Raw genomic sequence first — 17,897 nt, 5'->3', positions numbered from 1 at the left:
AAGGGGAGGTGCTTTCACTAAGATACATGGTGAGATAAGAATGCCAACTGGGTGATCAACCAGGTGCGTCTACCCTAATGAATGCCAACTGGAAGAACTCACTTTCCTTTTGTTCAGTAGGAGATTCCTTTTTGTGGCTTGAAATTTATTACCTGCTGCTAACCGGGAGAGATCTTTCATTAGGGTTTGATGCTCCTCAATGGAGATCCCCAGAATAATAGCTTGCTTATGGAACTTGGTACTTTAATAGGGGTATTCTTGTACAGCTTGGCCCTTTCCCCGACGCACTGCCATCGAATCTACTAGTCCTCCTCAAACCCAATGGGATAGAATTCCTTGCAAATTACTATTCTCCGAGCTTAGGAAAGATTATTCTATAAAATAGCCCATGCTAGGCATCTGATGTTTTTAGAATTTCCTGTGCTAAACATATGGGCCCAGCTGTATTTGATTTGAACTAATTCGAATCTCATGACCCATGATCCTTAGGAAGGGCTCAATCCTAAACTAGGCTCCGCTCAAGGCGATGGATGACTATCTTTATTTCTTTTCCTTACATTAATCAATCAAAAGTAAGTGGACCTGAATTGAAGAATGACTATATAAGCTATTATTGTATTAAGATTGGATATAGATGGAATCATGGAAGCGGACCTTTGATTTCCTTGGACCACATAAGAATTCATTGTCCAATTGAATCTTCTTGTTCCTGGATGCTCCATAGAAACCCATCGCTATTCCTTTCCTCCACCGAGAAAGGTTCATTCCGAATCACAACTCTTGTGATTCGTTATGGTAATGCAATGCAAGTGATTTGATCATCATTAGGTGGTGAGAAACCACGCCTTTTAACGAAAAAGGGGCATTACACCCGATCAAGACACCAGTCTACCCTCCATAGGGGGCTAGCTTGCTTCCACTGGTGGCAGCCGCATAAAGGTCCAAAGGACACATATCCGGGGGAAGTAAAAAAAAATATCCAATAGTTCCATTTTCCTTCTTGTACAGAAATCAAAAATCAAGACAAACCGGGCACTACGGTAAAGAAAAAACTTTAAGTAAAAAAACTCCTAAAGGAGCAATACCAAACTTCTTGCTAGAACAATAAATTGATTATTGCTCCTTTATGTTGAATAACTCAGTATACACTAATACCAAAGTCTTATTCGTTTGTAGACGGAACTTCGACCGCAGCTAGATCTAAGGAGAAGTTATGAGCGTTACGATCATGCATAACTTCCATACCCAAGTTAGCACTGTTGATAATATCAGTCTAGATATTAATTACACAACCTTGACTATCACCTAAAAATTGGTTGAAATTGAAACCATTTAAGTTAAAAGCCATAGTGCTAATACCTAAAGCAGTGAACCAAATACCTACTACAGACCAAGTAGCTAGGAAGAAGTATAAAGAGCGAGAGTTGTTGAAACTAGCATATTGGAAGATCAATCATCCAAAATAACCATGAGCAGCTACGATATTGTAGGTTTCTTCCTCTTGACCTAATCTGTAACCTTCATTAGCAGATTCCTCTTTTGTGGTTTCCCTGCTCAAACTAGAAGTTACCAAGGAACCATGCATAGCACTTAATAGGGAGCCTCCGAATACACCAGCTACACTTAACATGTGAAATGGGTGCATAAGGATGTTGTGCTCATCTTGGAATACAATCATGAAGTTGAAAGTACTAGAGATTCGTAGAGGTATACTGTCAGAAAAGTTTACTTGACCAATTGGATAGATCAACAAAATAGCATTAGCAGATGCAACAGGAGCTGAATATGCAACAGCAATCCAAGGGCACATACCCAGACGGAAACTAAGTTCCCACTCACAACCCATATAACAAGCTACACCAAGTAAAAAGTGTAAAACAATTAGCCAATAAGGACCACCATTGTATAACCATTCATCAACGAAAGCCGCTTCCTATATAGGGTAAAAATGCAAACCTATCGCTATAGAAGTAGGAATAATGGCACCAAAAATAATATTGTTTCCATAAAGTAGAAATCCAGAAACAGGTTCACGAATACCATCAATATCTACTGGAGGGGCAACAATGAAAGCGATAATAAATACAGAAGTTGTGGTCAATAAGGTAGGAATCATCAAAACACCAAACCATCCAATGTGAAGACTATTTTTAGTGCTGGTTATCCAGTTACAGAAGTGACCCCATAGGCTTTTGCTTTTGTGTCTCTCTAAAATTGCAGTCATGGTAAAATCTTGGTTTATTAAATTATTAATCATCATGGACTCCCAAGCACGTGAATTTTCTATAAATAGATAATCGAGGGCTTGTTATTCAACAGTATAACATGACTTATATACCCATGTCAACCAATATTCAACATCCATAGATATATCAAGGTTTTTATTTATCTAGATTCATCCTTTTTCTTTTTTTCTTTTTTTGAATAAACTGAATAAATAAATTGAATAAAAATAAAATAAAAATAAATAAGTTATAAAATTTGGATTAAAATTTGGATTTAATTTAAATACATATGATTTCAATAGAATAATTAGAATGGGTTGCCCGGGACTCGAACCCAGAACTAGTTGGATGGAGTAGATAATTTACTTCATAGAATTAGAAAATAAAAAAATAGGTAAAAATCTCTCCCCGAACTGTGCTTGCATTTTTCATTGCACACGGCTTTCCCTATGTATACATCTCAAATCCAGCTCCTTCCCTAGACAAGCCTCTAAGAAAGTTGAATATTCAGTTGATCAACCCTTACTCTTACTGCATGAACATTTCATAATAGATGACTAAATAAATTTTTTGTTATCTCTTCAGCATTTAAGGATAATTTCCATTTCCATGGTCGAACAGCCAATCATTCATGATTGACCAGATCATTGATGCAAACAATATCCAAATACCAAATTCACCCTCTATATAACCTTCAAAAAGTCGAATAAGTTCTTGGAAAAATCAAAGAAAGAACCCTTTTCTTCCTGCATAAAGAACTCTTCCGATAATTCCAAACCTAATCTTTTCAAAAAAACCCATCCAGTACTTTTGTGTTTATGATCCCAAGTTATAAGACAAGAAAGTAGAAGTATATATTTTATTTGATACAAACTCATTTTTTTTAAGGATCCGCTGAAATAATGAGAAAGATGTCTGCATATACGAGCAAATCGGTCGATAATCTCAAAATCTTATGAATCGGCCTAGGTTGACTTACTAATGCATTACAAAATTTCATTTTAGCAAATGATCCAATCATTAGGCTAATTGGAACTAATGTATCAATCTTCTTTATAGCATTATCCATTATAAATGAATTTTCTAGCATTTGACTCTGTACCACTGAAAGGTTTAGTCGCACACTTAAAAGATAGCCTAAAAAGCCCAAAGAATGGTTGGATAATTGGTTTATATAGATCCTTCTTGGTTGAGCCCACACATAAAAATGACATTACCATAAAGGACAAGAAAATATTTCCATTTATTCATTAGAAAAGGCGTATCTTTTGAAACTAAAATCAATTTGCCTTGATATCTAACATAATGCATGAAAGCCTCCATGAAGAACCATAAGACTACCGGAAAATCGTTAGAAAAGACTTCTTGTACAGGATGTTTTATTTTTCCATAGAAATAAATTCGCTCAAAAAATACCCCAGAAGATGTTAATCGTAAATGAGAAGATCGGTTACAGAGAAAAAGTAAGATGGATTCGCATTCATAAACGTGAGAATTATATAGGAACAAGAAAAATCTTGAATTACTTTTTAAAAAAAGAAGAAATAGATATTTTTGGAGTAATATAACTATTCCAATTATAATATTCGTGAAGTAAAAGCCATAATAAATGCAAAGAAGGGGTCATCTTTCACCCAATAGCGGTTTGAATCAAGATTTCCAGATGAATGGGGTAGGGTATTCGTACATTTGATAAATAATTTAAATGTGGGAATTTGTCCTCTAAAAATGGAAATATTGAATGAATTGATCGTAAGTTGTAATATTTTATGATTTCTGGCCTCGAAGATACTAATTGTAGGAATCGTAAGGAAAATGGAATTTCCACAATAACTATAAATCCCTCGGATATTATTTGAGAATACAAATTCTTATTGTACCCAAAACATTTGTTTTGGTCAGAATCATTAGCGGAAATAATCAAATGATTCTGGTGATACACTCATAACCTACATTTTCTAGCAAACTCGATCCATTTAAACCATGATCATGAGCAAATGCACAAATATACTCCCGAAAGATAAGTGGGTATAGGAGATCATGTTGCTTAGATCTATCTAGTTCGAAATATCCTTTAAATTCTTCCATTTGAAATTTGATTTGTACTGGAGATAAGGGTTTTATTGGGTTATCAAATGATACATAGTACAATATAGTCAAAACAAGGTATTATAGTACGAAAAAAATAAGGTATTAGAATGTGTAGATACAATCAGAATCCCAAAAAAATAAATAAAGAGGTTGAATTGCATGGTGTAATCACAACATTGAATTTGAAATGGTAAAACAAATTGTATCATACAAAAAAAAAAAAAAAAAACTTCTTGTATTACAGAAAATCCAATGAACCCATTCCTTGAATGAAATCAAATCTATGGCATGGAAAAAAATAGATCCATTTATCCACGATCGAATTATATTTATTCGATACACTATTGTTAGTATGAGTATTTGAGAAAAGAATACAATGGAGAATTAGAGAAAAATAAAATATTGTAAATTTAAATTAAAAAAATAAGGACTTGTGTTAGATTGGCACTACATAGCTAATTGACATATAGACAAATAAAGGATGTAGACGTAATAAAGAACCAAAAAAAAAAAAAAGAAGTAGAAAAAGGCTCAAATTTAGTCAATTAATCAATATAAGTAAAAGAAAAAAGCTTAATCCCCCTTTTTATTTGTTCATAGAAAACCACCTAACCCCCATTACCATTAATGGTAATACCCAAAATCGAAAGTAAAAACAACAAATTAAAAGAGAATAGAAGAGAAAAGACTATACAAAGCTCTCTACAAGTGATCTCCACCTTCTTTATTTATATATTTCTTATATATTTCATTTTGATATATTTCATTAATTGACTGTCTTTGGTGATTAAGGGTAAGTTCCATAAAAACCCTCGCTTTCTTTGAAATATCATGAACAGTTCCTCTAGCCTGAGCGCCTTTGTTAAGGAAATATAGAATAGCAGGAACATTTAAATAGGTTTGACTCTTTATCGGGTCATAAAAACCCATTTTCTGAAGATCTCTTCCTTCTGTTCTGGATTCGAACATCAATTGCAATGATTCGATAAATGGCTCATTGGGATGGATGAACAATACCCCCCAGAAATGTATAAGAAGTTTTCTCCTCGTAAGGCTCAAGAAAATTGGAAATTATATCTATGTATCGAATGATAAGGTCAAATATATCCATAAAATCATCAAATTAGCTAGACTACGATTTAAATACTTATTCTTTCCCCCACCAAAAAAATTATTCATATTTACTATTTGCACCCTCACAACTCAAGTTGGATAACTCTCAAATAACTCAAGGAAACATTTTAAGCATTTCATTTATTGAGTGGTCTGTAACCCCCCCCCCCCCCCCCTTTGTCTGTCTCTTTTGGAATCTTTTTTGATTTTGCACTCTGATCTAGTTGTTGAGACAATCGAAAATGGTATTTCCTTGTTCCAAAATCCTTTATCTTTGCCTTGAATCACTAGGTTTAGACATTGCTTCGGTGATTTTGAATTGTTTCAAAATGGCAGCAACATACCCTTTTTTTATGATTTCTTTCTATCAAAGATTCATACGACTGAGTGATTCTTGTGTAATACACTTTTGATTTGATCAAAAAAGTTTTACCAATTCCAAAAAATTTGACTTTTGAATTTGAAACTTGCTTGAATTGGATCCTTTCGATTTATATATGGAAAATATATTTACAAATATATTTATGAAGTTGTCCCAATTTATTGATTAATACTAACCCTAGATTCTTGCCTCCAAGAAATGAATCAATACTTTTTACTCGAGCTCCATCATGTAAGATTTACATCACACCCCCCAAAAAAAAATTGAGAGTTCTATTGAAATAAGAGAAACGATGTCGAGTCAAGATCACTTTCATTCCTCTATAATTCCTATATAATAAAAAATGGCAGATGTAAGAATCCACAACAGATCGTGTCCTTCAAGTCGCATGTTGGTTTCTACCACATCGTTTTGAATGAAGTTTTACCATAACATTCCTTTAGTTTGGAACCAATGTGCAATTGATTCAATTATGGAATCATGAATAGTCATTCATTTGGTCGATACATAGTAATCTATACTTTTTCTTTCTATATGAAATATGAATGGCTAGGTTCTAACGAAGTCTTAGAACGAATTCAATTTAATCCCCAACACCCAATACATATATTTATTTTAATATATATTTTGTTTCATTTTTTATTTATTTAATATAATAAAATATAAATACCACGAATAAAATAAAAAATTTCTTTTTGAATCTGCACCTTCAAGTAACTTGATAGTGATAGGATAAATTGACCAATTTCACACTTCTTCGAGTACTACGAACTCATAAGAAATCATAAAAAAGATTTAAGTGATTGAAAATTTTCCAGATTCGAGATCATTATTTGAATAACATTTTAAAGTAAGGACCACATTTTAGCATCCTATGAGAAATCCATATTTGTATGAAACCATCAATGATTGGAAAACTAGATAGATAAAAAATCCAACTTATTTTTTTAGTGAACTAGTGGATAAAGACTGGTGTAAGGTAAGGTTGTTGTTTTTTCATACTGATTTCTAAAATTGGAATTGAAATAACAATAATATGGGACGCCTATACAGATAGACTAAAAAATTGTTACTTAAAGGAATCATAGATATTTTATGTTAAATATTTAACATTTAGGGATCATAAATGGATCCAATTTTATATGTGTGTTATTTGAACACGATTCAATTTGTGAAAAATATATGATTCAGAGAAGAATTATTAAGAATACTAATAAAAAATTTCCAATCCAATATTATATTCTTAAACAGAAAGGTGATTTATCTTAAAAGGCAATATTTTTTATGATATATAGTATTATATATATTATAATGCTACAATGGGCTGGGCATGCTCTAGGATGGAAGGATTCGAACCTCTGAATGGCGGGACCAAAACTCGTTGCCTTACCACTTGGACATGCCCCATTTCTATTTGATCCTAATAAACACTAATATTATTTGTCAACTTCAGTATAAATATCTATAAAATATAGAGATTGTTGCTAGAATTTTAATATGTGTCGATATAGAATTAAATTGAATTTATTGATCATTACATAGAATTCAATTAAGATGTTGTATGAAAATATGATTTATTCTATTCTCTTTTGATTTGAGAATTGAAGGATTTTTGATTGGGAGAGTTCAAATCAAAGAAGGTTTTTGGGGTCTATCTTATTTAGTTTTATTCATTTTCCCTTCTATCAATAACTCAACTTATTAATAACTCAATCAAAATAATACAATTATCTTCAATAACAAAAATAACAAAATATTTGTTATGCTTAATATATTTAGTTAGATCTGGATCCGTCTTAATTATGCCCTTTATTCAAACGGTTTTTTCATCGCCAAATTACCAGAGGCCTATGCTTTTTTGAATCTAATCGTAGATGTTATGCCAGTAATACCTGTGCTATTTTTTCTCTTAGCTTTTGTTTGGCAGGCTGCTATAAGTTTTCGATGAGATCTTTAATAACGTCCTAGCCAAATTCATGATTGATTTGAAAAAAAATAAAAATTATAATATAACGCTTGATAAGATTAGATAGGTTTTAGAGTATGACCTTTTTTCCATTGAAAGGCCTTATTGGAGTACTCACAATGTCAAATTGTGGGTATGAAAGAAAATTTTTGGTAATGAAAAATTCCACTTATCCACTTATATTATAAATATAACAAATGCATTTTTTGAAAATTTCATTTTCTATTTCTAAAAAAGAGTAAAGTATACGATCTAAAATAAAATAGCGAATCTATTCTCTTTTTTCCTCAAAAAGAATTTTGGAGATTATATAATGCTTACTCTCAAACTATTTGTTTACACGGTAGTAATATTCTTTGTTTCACTCTTTATCTTTGGATTCCTATCTAATGACCCAGGGCATAATCCTGGACGTGAAGAATTAAAAAAAAAAAGAAAAAAAAGAAACAAGGTTTTTCTTCCTTGATTTTAAAATGCTCTTAGCTTAGTAGGATTTTGTCCATTCCACACTGAACTTGCAAGAAATTTGAAAGAAAAGAACAAGATATCGATGAAAATGGAAAGAGAGGGATTCGAACCCTCAGTACGAAATACTCGTACAACGAATTAGCAATCCGACGCTTTCATCCATTTTTCTTTTTTTTTTTAGTGTTTTTTATATTTTTTATTATTTTATTATTTTCTTTTTTTAGTGTTTTTTATATACAATAGTTTATATAATAGATACGGAATGATAATGATATAGAATCATATTCCATTTAGACCATTTAGATAAAATAATAGCATCTATATTATATAATTAGATTATATAAAATGTATATAAAACATATACATATATGTTATATATAATTCTATAATCATATAACATATATGTATAAAGGAAAAACTTGAAATATATATCAACAATCCAATCTACACAATCTACAATAGTCCAATATATAAATCCAATATAAATGAAATAAATATAAAAAATACAATATAAATCAAATCTAAAAATGGAATCTATATTTGTTAATATGTTTGACATAGATTTTTTAGATTTTTTGAATAGATTTATATAATTAATATATGTTTAAAAGATATATTCTGTATTTTATATAATATATAAATAGAAAAAAGAAATAGAAGAAAGAAAAAATTGAAATAATGAGAAAAAAATTAATATTTATTATTAATAATAAATAAACCTCTTTGAGTTCGTTCGAAAGGGCCCTTTATTTCCACAGCTTGGCCTAGTCAATACTTAGCTGGATCGGACCTCTTTTGTTTTATTCAATCGTAATAAGATAAAATGATTTGTTTAATTTGAAAACAATTAATTTGAAACCAAAACAAAAAGGCTTGTTATTGAAACAACAAAAGTCATAAAAAGACCTATTTTGATATAGAATCAAAGCGAGATTTATTTTCTTTTTTTTTTTCTTTTTTTTTTGTTTACTGATATTTTACTGAAATAAAAATTAAATAAAAATATGTATATAATAAAAAATGGAACCATGGATTTGTGCACAGTGCATTTTTTTCTGATCCTATCTTTTGATTACGCTCGAGTTTCTTGTTCGACAAAAAGTCCATTTATATACAAAAAGTCTATTTAGTGGTAAAAGTGCAATTCGTTCTATTAACCCCCGAATAGTTAAAGGGTCTCTCGGTTTGATTAATATTCCATTCCAAGCAAAAACTTTATTTCTTAAAAGGATTACATTCTTTACCTTTCAATGAAAAATTTGAGGAAGAATATACATTCTCGAGATTTGTATCCAAAAGTCAATTAGAAATTGAAAAATTGGATTATGAAATTACGAAACTTAATTTTATTTTTTTAATTGGATCAATCAATATTTCTAATTGAATGAGTATGAGTAAAGGATCCATGGATAAAGATACAAAGTGTATTTCTAATCATAACTAAATCTTCAATTTTTCTTTTTTTGTATAGGGAAAATTGAAACAAAATAGCTAATTAAACAATGACTTTGGTTTACTGGAGACATTGAAAAATTGTTTTAGCTCGGGGAAAGAAAATCCTTTTCCTAAGGATTCTTTCAAATAGAAATAGAGAATGAAGTAACTAGAAAGATTGTTATAATCCCCTCTTTTCTACAAGGATCGTCTAGAAAATGGGCCATTTTGAATGCATTCAGACTGAAAAGCTGACATAGATGTTATGGGTTGAAGTTTTTTTAATTTCATTGATATCTAGAAATTTATTTATCTTCCATAAAGGAGCGAATGAAATGAAAGTTTCATGTTCGGTTTTGAATTAGAGACATTAACAATGATGAATCAACATCGACTATAACCCCTAGCCTTTGAAGCTAACGATGCGGGTTCGATTCCAGCTACCCACTTATGCTTACTTTCCCTTATCTCTATTCAATATTTTTCAATATTCCTTTTTATAGTCAAAACCTATAAATCAATATATCTAATAGATATTTATATCTAATATATATTTATATATTTTGATATTTATTAAAATATCAAATTTCTAATAAATATGTTTTATAGAAATATAAACAAAATGAATATAATTAATTAATGCATAGTTGAATACGCAATTCCTGGAATTCTTTCACATATTCGTTTCATCTAAATAATAAAAGTGAAAAGAAAATAAATACAAAAAAAAAAAAATTGGCTTCTTGCCAATTGATTCTTAGTAGCTTTATCGAGATCAGAAGCGAATTCTACAAATGCTTCTAATTCTGCAAATTGCGCCAATTCCAATTTTGATTTGCTAGCTACTTGTTTCATGGCTTTAATTTGAGCTCTGGACCATACTCTGGATACAGAAATACCCACATTAATAGTAGGTCTGATTCCGGCATTGAATAGATGGGCGATAAGAATATTTGTCCATCTGCAATGGAAATTACATTAGTAGGAATATAAGCCGAAACGTCTCCCGATTAAATCTCAACTATTGGTAAAGCAGTCATACTTCCTGCACCTAAATGAGAACCTGATTTAGCAGCTCTTTCCAAAAGGCATGAATGCAAATAAAAAACATCTCCCGGATAAGCTTCTCGGCCCATCAGTCTGCGTAATAAAAGAGACATTTGGTGATAAGCTTGTGCTTGTTTTGAGAGGTCGTCATAATTAATTGAAGTGTGTTGTTCGTGATACATAAAATATTCAGCCAAAGCAGCTCCTGTATCAGGAGCGAGGTATTGTAATGTAGCCTCTGAATCGGCCATTTCAGCTACCATAATAGTGTAATTCATTGCTCCCCTTTCCTGTAAAGCAGTCACCACCTGAGCCACAAAAGATCTTTTTTTACCAATAGCTACATAAACGCATATTACATTTTGCCCTTGTTGATTGAGAATCGTATTTGTGGGTACTGCTGTTTCACTGGTTTACTTGTCCCCAATAATTAATTCTCACTGGCCACGTCCTATAGGAATCATCAAATCAATAGCAATAAGTCCTGTTTGGAGAGGCTCATATACGAAATGTCTTGAAATAATACCCGAGGTGGGAGATTCAATTAACCGGGATTCAGAAGCTGAAATTTCACCTCGACCATCAATAGGTTTAGCCAGAGCATTTATAACATGGCCCAAAGAAGCCTCACTTACCAGGATCTAAGCAATCCTTCCTGTTGCTTTTTACAGAACTTCCCTCTTGTATCATCAAACCATCACCCATTAATACAACACCGACGTTATTTCATTCCAAATTCAGAGCAATGCCTATCATACCTTATTCAAATTCTAATAATTCCCCTGTCATTACTTCATCAAGACTACAAAGACGAGCAATGCCATCGCCTACTTGGAGTATAGCACCGGTATTTAAAATCTTTACTTCTCTATTATATTGCTCAATACGTTCATGAATAATGTTACTAATTTCATCTGCTTGAATAGTTACCATGAGTATTTCTTAATTCTTTATTTTTGTTTGAAAGAAAAATAATGCCCGCAGTAGAAAGACTAACCCTTTATTTCTTTCATCATTCCAAACATGCCAATATTAGAATTGATGGTATGTAAATGTAACTCAGTGTTCAAACAACTATTCAGAGTTCTTAGAGCTCCGTGTAAGGCTTGTTGGAAAACCCGTTGTCAAACTTGATTAATAGTTTTTTGTTGTTCAAATGAATGGTTTCATTTTTGTAATTTTCTAATTGTTCCAAGGTTTATAAGTTGAATTAATCAAATTCAACTCTTCCCATTCTATTTCAGAGAATCCATTCGCTTGAAATTGATCTGCTTCCATTTCTACTTTCTGCAAGCGGGATTGGGTTTTTTCCAGCCGTTCCACGACCCCCGCGTGTAGTGCTTCTGAATTTTAAGTAGTCTTCACGATCCGCTGTTTTCAATTATCTAATAAATCATTTAATGAAAGTAAATTATCTTTCCATTCATTTGAAAACTTCCAGATCCCTTCCCGAACCAAACATGAATCTTTTGATTCATTTGGCTCTCACGCCCAATTACTTATGTATGAGGGAAGCTCCCTAGCTTTTCTTAATGTAATGAGCCTAGCCTCTTTTCTCTATTCATATTTGTGAAAGTATAGAAACTGATCACTAATCCAAGAACATAACATTCAGAGGACTCTTCTGACAAAACAAATAATTGTCTGCAAACCTGTTTTTTTTTTTTTTTTTTCCAAATCTTAGTAATTCTTTTTACTTTATACACAAGTCATCGATTTAGCATTGGATAAAAAAGATAAAAAAAAAGGGGTGAAATATCCATTTTTCTAATTTTTAAAAATAAAATACAAATAACCGGTTCAAATAATTTTTTTATCGACATGAGTGTTTTATATTGGAAAAAAAAATTCCAACACTTTGAAACCATTTATGGATTAACATATTCTATATTAACATAGTAGTAGAAAGGGTACCACACTACATTTGGACTTCAAACAATTTAGCTTTAACCCTGTTAACTATCCCACATTATTGATTGATGGAGAAATGAAGTAGATTTACCAATGAATCACAAAATGCTATGGTTATTAAATATTATTTCTTAATTGATTCAGAAGTAATTCGCGGAATCGTGCACCTTTTCGAGTTATAACGAAAAAAGGTGCAGTTGGTTGGATAAAACCTATTCTTGAAACAAACAACTCGTACACACTCCCCTTCCAAAAAAAATCAACACGCCAAAGATTACACTTAGATTTATTGGATTTGTTGCTAAAATATCGGTATTAAACCCAAAACTCTCGGCGAATGGCCAATAACCCAAGGATAGGAAAGAATCGGTTACATTTTTCATATGATCTCCTCTTTCTTATTCTTATAGATTGAGTAATTATCTATATTTTTTTATTCTATTATTTTTCAAAATTAAATAGGAATAGGGTAAAAGTCAAAATATATGTATATCTTGATTTATAGATGTAAATGGATTTTTTTTTCAATAGGAAATTTCGAATAAGTGGAAATTTCCAATAAGAATGATACTTATTAGAATTAGGTACCAGGTCTTATGTCAGTTGCGAAATAAAATTTATCGTTTGTTGCAATACTTCCTAAAAAAATTTCCATTAGACTAAGAGAAGAAAGCAAGTTAATCGGCTAATGTAATTCCTCATCCTCAAACTAGTCTTTCCAAGGGGGTTGTTGTCACAATGCATACGAAATTGTAGGAGTGAAATCTTAATATAATTTGAAAAAGCAAGAGCAGTAAATCCAAGGAAATTAAAAAAAAAAAAAACAAAAACATTTTTAGGATTAAACAAAGGGATTCGAAAATAAAAGCACTAATGCCACAACCAATCCATAAATTGTTAAAGCTTCCATAAAAGCCAGACTAAGCAATAAAGTACCTCGTATTTTTCCCTTTGCTTTAGGTTGTCTGGCAATCCCCTTCACAGCTTGGGTCGCGGTAGTACCTTGCCCAACCCCAGGTCCAATAGAAGCAAGCCCGACAGCCAATCCAGCAGCAATAACGGAAGTGGATTCATGATAAATTCCTCACAAAAAATAAAGAAAATAAAGAAATAGTTAATGATACAATTAATCAATGAATTATGGCTTACTTATTCGATCGCTAAGATTTATCCATTTAAAGTCACTAAAAACCCCGAATTGAAATATTAATATTCTGGAAGCAACAGAACTGCTTCGATATTTTCCTATCCACATAATTTTTGTTAATTTGTACGGCTTTTGTTCGGCCAGTTCGTTCTTTTTTATTTTTTTTCCAAAGCATTCTTTGATTTTTTTGTTCTTTTTTATGATTTAAATTCATTCAATATTAAAAAAAAAATTACAGTCAAAATGGAAGGACTTATATTGGAATCCCTATATAAATATTGGAATCCTTATCGAAATTCATAACACAATAGTAGGGCAAATTAAATATATCTGTAATTCATATATATCTAGTTAATATCGAATATGTGTCTTTCCCCCATAATGTAAACCAACTATTCGTATCTTAGATTTAGTCGGATTCTAGAATCATTCTTCGAAATGTACACAAGAATTGTCTTATAACGATTAGATTACATACATCTAGTTCGACCCCCCCCCCCCCTCTAACCAACCCCTTTTTTTATAAATACCCTTTTTGTAAATCCTTATCTTCTATATTTATTTATCATTATCCCCTATGAGTATAATCAATCTAACTGACAAATTCGTTAGACATAATTATTGCATAGAAATATCAAGATTGAGTTGATCAAAGTTCATGTAATTTATTATTTATTAATTTTTTTTGGTCAATCGGTGAATTGAATGAACAAAACAATATCAATAGAAATGGAGTATTCATTGGAGGGTGGTATAAATTGACCAAACAGGAATTTGTGAAAAAGATCTTTTAGATCTCTTTCCTTTTTTTTTTCTTTTTTTTACAATTCTTTAACTTAATATTGTAATATTCTTTTTACTATTACTCTAGATCGTATATACTTTATATTTATTTTGATCTTATTTGTATATCTTTCTTCCCTAAGTCTAAGTGGATTACTTTGAGACATGTAGACATGCCATCAGGCTAAGCTAAAAAAGGACTATGTCAAAAACTAATCAATGATGACCTTCCATGAATTCGCCTATATAAGCCGCAACTAAGGTTGCAAAAATAAGAGCTTGAATGCCACTTGTAAATAATCCAAGGCACATGACAAGTATAGGAACCACTAAAGGTACTAAAGAAACAAGAACAACAACTACTAATTCATCGGCAAATATATTTCCAAAAAGTCGAAAACTAAGCAATAAGGGTTTTGTGAAATCTTCTAAGATGTAAATGAGCAAAAGGATTGGGGTTGGTTGAATGTATTTACCTAAATAACCTAATCCCTTTTTTGAAACGCCCGCATAGAAATATGCTACTAACATGAGTAAAGCTAAAGCAACAGTAGGATTTATATCATTTATGTGCGCGGCTAACTCCCCATGAGGTAACTGTATGATGTACCAGGGTAAAAGAACCCCTGATCAATTTGAAACAAAAATAAATAAAAACATAGTTCCAATAAATGGAACCTAGGGACCATATTCTTCTCCAATATACGTTTTGCTTATGTCTCAAATGAAGTCAAGGACATATTCAAGGAAATTTTGACTGTCAGTCGGAATGGTTTGTGGAGTATGAACAGCTATCATGGCTGAACCTAATAAGATAGCAATTACAACCCAAGAAGTAATAAGTACTTGGCCATGGACTTGGAAACTTCCTATTTGCCAATAAAAATGTTGGCCTACTTCCACACCAGATAGATCGTATAACTCTTTTAGTGTGTTGATGGAACATAATAAAACATTCATATTAACCTCTGAAAGAAATAAAACTTTAGAAGGAATTATTTTGATTCAACCATCTCATTTTCGATTTGCATACTTGCAAGATATTTTGAATACCTACTAATCGCATAATATCCTCAGTTATTTTTATCTCTTTTATGCAAGTCAGAAATAGTAACCGATTCAATAAATCTATTCGATGGAGTTCCAAAAATAATTTACTTATCTTATTATTAATCAAGAATTTCGTATATAGCTAGAATGGCCCTCACAAATAGCAAATACTAATTTGTTAACAATTAATCAAATTGAAGCTATAGCACCATCATTTGCCGGAATTGAAATATCTGCTAGATCTGGGTCACAATTTGTATCAATTAAACAAATCATTGGAATGCCCAAAGTCATACATTCGCGAAGAGCTGTAGATTTTTCTTGCTGATCAACAATTAGTACAATATCGGGCAATCCAGTCATATATTTAATCCCGCTGAGATATGTTTGCAAGTGAGATAATTGTCTTTTCAACACAACCACATCCCTTTTCAGAAGATGATTGAGTCTCCCTGTCTTTTATTCCGTTCTCAAGTCACTGAATTTATGAAGTTTCTATTCTGAATTTATGAAGTCTCAAGTCCCATTATTGCAGCCTATGCTACTAAATCCGCTGCTTTATTTTTGGTACCAACGATGAAGAATTGTTTTCCCCTACTTGTGGCATCAAAAACTAAATCACAAGCTTCTGCCAAAAACCAAGCAGTTCTGGTAAGATTTATAATATGAATACCTTTATGCCTTGAAGAGATATATGGTGCCATTTGAGGATTCCATTTCCTAGTACCATGACCAAAATGAACTCCTGCTCCCATCATCTCTTCCAAATTAATGTTCTAATATCTTCTTGTCATAAAAAAAAAAAAAAAAAAGAGAGAGGCTAAACTAGAAATAAATAATTGTTCCCACGAAACCTTCTCTTCAATCGAAGATTGGCCATCGATACACGATCCAGACCATTCATTTCTTTCTATTCATTTTTATCTTTATTTCTATTACCAAATTAAATGACCACAACACAAATAGAAAAAAGGATGAATTCGTTTTTAGGAATCATTAAATCCTAGAAACGATTGTTCTGATATATCATATAACTTCTTTGAAATGCAAAAATCAAATAATTCTCTATGGTCGAACAAAATATCTTTCATTTCCCACTTGAATAAATTCTTCTATTTCATTTACAAAGGAATGTTGTGATGTTGCCTTGAACAATGCACTAATCTTTTGAATTCGGTCCCGACGGGTATCATCCCCCTAGAACAACGTTCTCTTTCAGACCTTTCAACCAATCGATACGACCATACAGAGCAGCTTTTGCTAAAATGTGAGCGGATTCTTGAAAACTATCTTCGGATATGAAATTTTGGGTATTTAAACATGTGTACAATCTGCGGCTGGCCAAAACGTAGGTCCCCGACGATGAGTGTCGTAGCAATCAGTGGTTGTCCAACCCTCGACTCCTCACTGCATGCACGGATCACTGTTATGGCCTTATAAAGACCCCATGCACCTCCGGTGCAGCATCTCCAACCCAACCTGGCGGGGCTACCCACTGAGTTTAAGCATATCAATAAGCGGAGGAAAAGAAACTTACAAGGATTCCCCTAGTAATGAGTACCCTCGATGTTCGAATTGCAGTTTGAAGAAGCATCCTCAACATCGGACCAGGCTCAAGTCCCCTGGAAGGGGGCAACGGAGAGGGTGAGAGCCCGGTCGTCCCCAGACCCTGTCGAACCACGAGGCGCTGTTGGCGAGTTGGGTTGTTTGGGAATGCAGCCCAAATCGGGTGGTAAATTTCATCCAAGGGTAAATGTGGGCGAGAGACCGATAGCAAACAAGTACCATGAGAGAAAGATTAAAAGGACTTTGAAAAGAGAGTCAAAAAGTACTTAAAATTGTCGGGAGGGAAGTGGATGGGGGTTGGCGATGCACCTCGATTGAATGCGGAATGGTGAGAGCTGGTCTACCGATCGACTCGGGTCATGGATCGATGTGGATTGAAATGGTGGCCCAAGCCCAGGCTGTAGATATGTCGATGGAGAGGTCATCGCTGCGATCTTGGTTGGCAGCACGGGCTGTCACGGTGTGCTTCGACACCTGTGTGCTCCTGGCGTCGACCTATGGGCTCGCCATTCGGCCTGTCTTGAAACACAGACCAAGGAGTCTGACATGTGTGCGAGTTAACAAGCCAGTAAACCCGAAAGCCGTAAGGAAGCTGACTGGAAAGATCCGCATACGGGTTGTACCGTCGACCGACCTTGATCTTCTGAGAAAGGTTCAAGTGAGAGCATGCCTGTCTAGACCCCAAAAGATGGTGAACTATACCTGAGTAGGGCG

The 17,897-nt window shown here is 32.7% G+C and overlaps 1 non-coding gene and 3 pseudogenes across 1 annotated transcript in view; 1 reads left to right on the top strand and 3 right to left on the bottom strand.

Annotated features, from left to right (window-relative positions):
* Nucleotides 1-1,046: 1,046 nt before the first annotated feature.
* On the bottom strand, nucleotides 1,047-2,294 carry LOC125420482 (photosystem II protein D1-like; annotated as a pseudogene).
* A 6,395-nt stretch (nucleotides 2,295-8,689) lies between these two features.
* LOC132804455 (ATP synthase subunit alpha, chloroplastic-like) lies at nucleotides 8,690-11,671 on the bottom strand (annotated as a pseudogene).
* A 4,069-nt stretch (nucleotides 11,672-15,740) lies between these two features.
* Nucleotides 15,741-16,411, bottom strand: LOC125419872 (small ribosomal subunit protein uS2c-like; annotated as a pseudogene).
* Nucleotides 16,412-17,085: 674 nt separating this feature from the next.
* LOC112492676 (28S ribosomal RNA) overlaps nucleotides 17,086-17,897 on the top strand; it is a 3,301-nt gene continuing 2,489 nt past the window's right edge. The window contains exon 1 of the ribosomal RNA XR_009640097.1: nucleotides 17,086-17,897. This exon is cut by the window's right edge and continues 2,489 nt beyond it. This is a non-coding gene — a ribosomal RNA (28S ribosomal RNA).

Source organism: Ziziphus jujuba, chromosome 7 (assembly GCF_031755915.1).
Source record: "Ziziphus jujuba cultivar Dongzao chromosome 7, ASM3175591v1".
NCBI classification, from domain to species: Eukaryota; Viridiplantae; Streptophyta; class Magnoliopsida; order Rosales; family Rhamnaceae; genus Ziziphus; species Ziziphus jujuba.
This window is presented reverse-complemented; position numbering and strand designations above follow the sequence as displayed.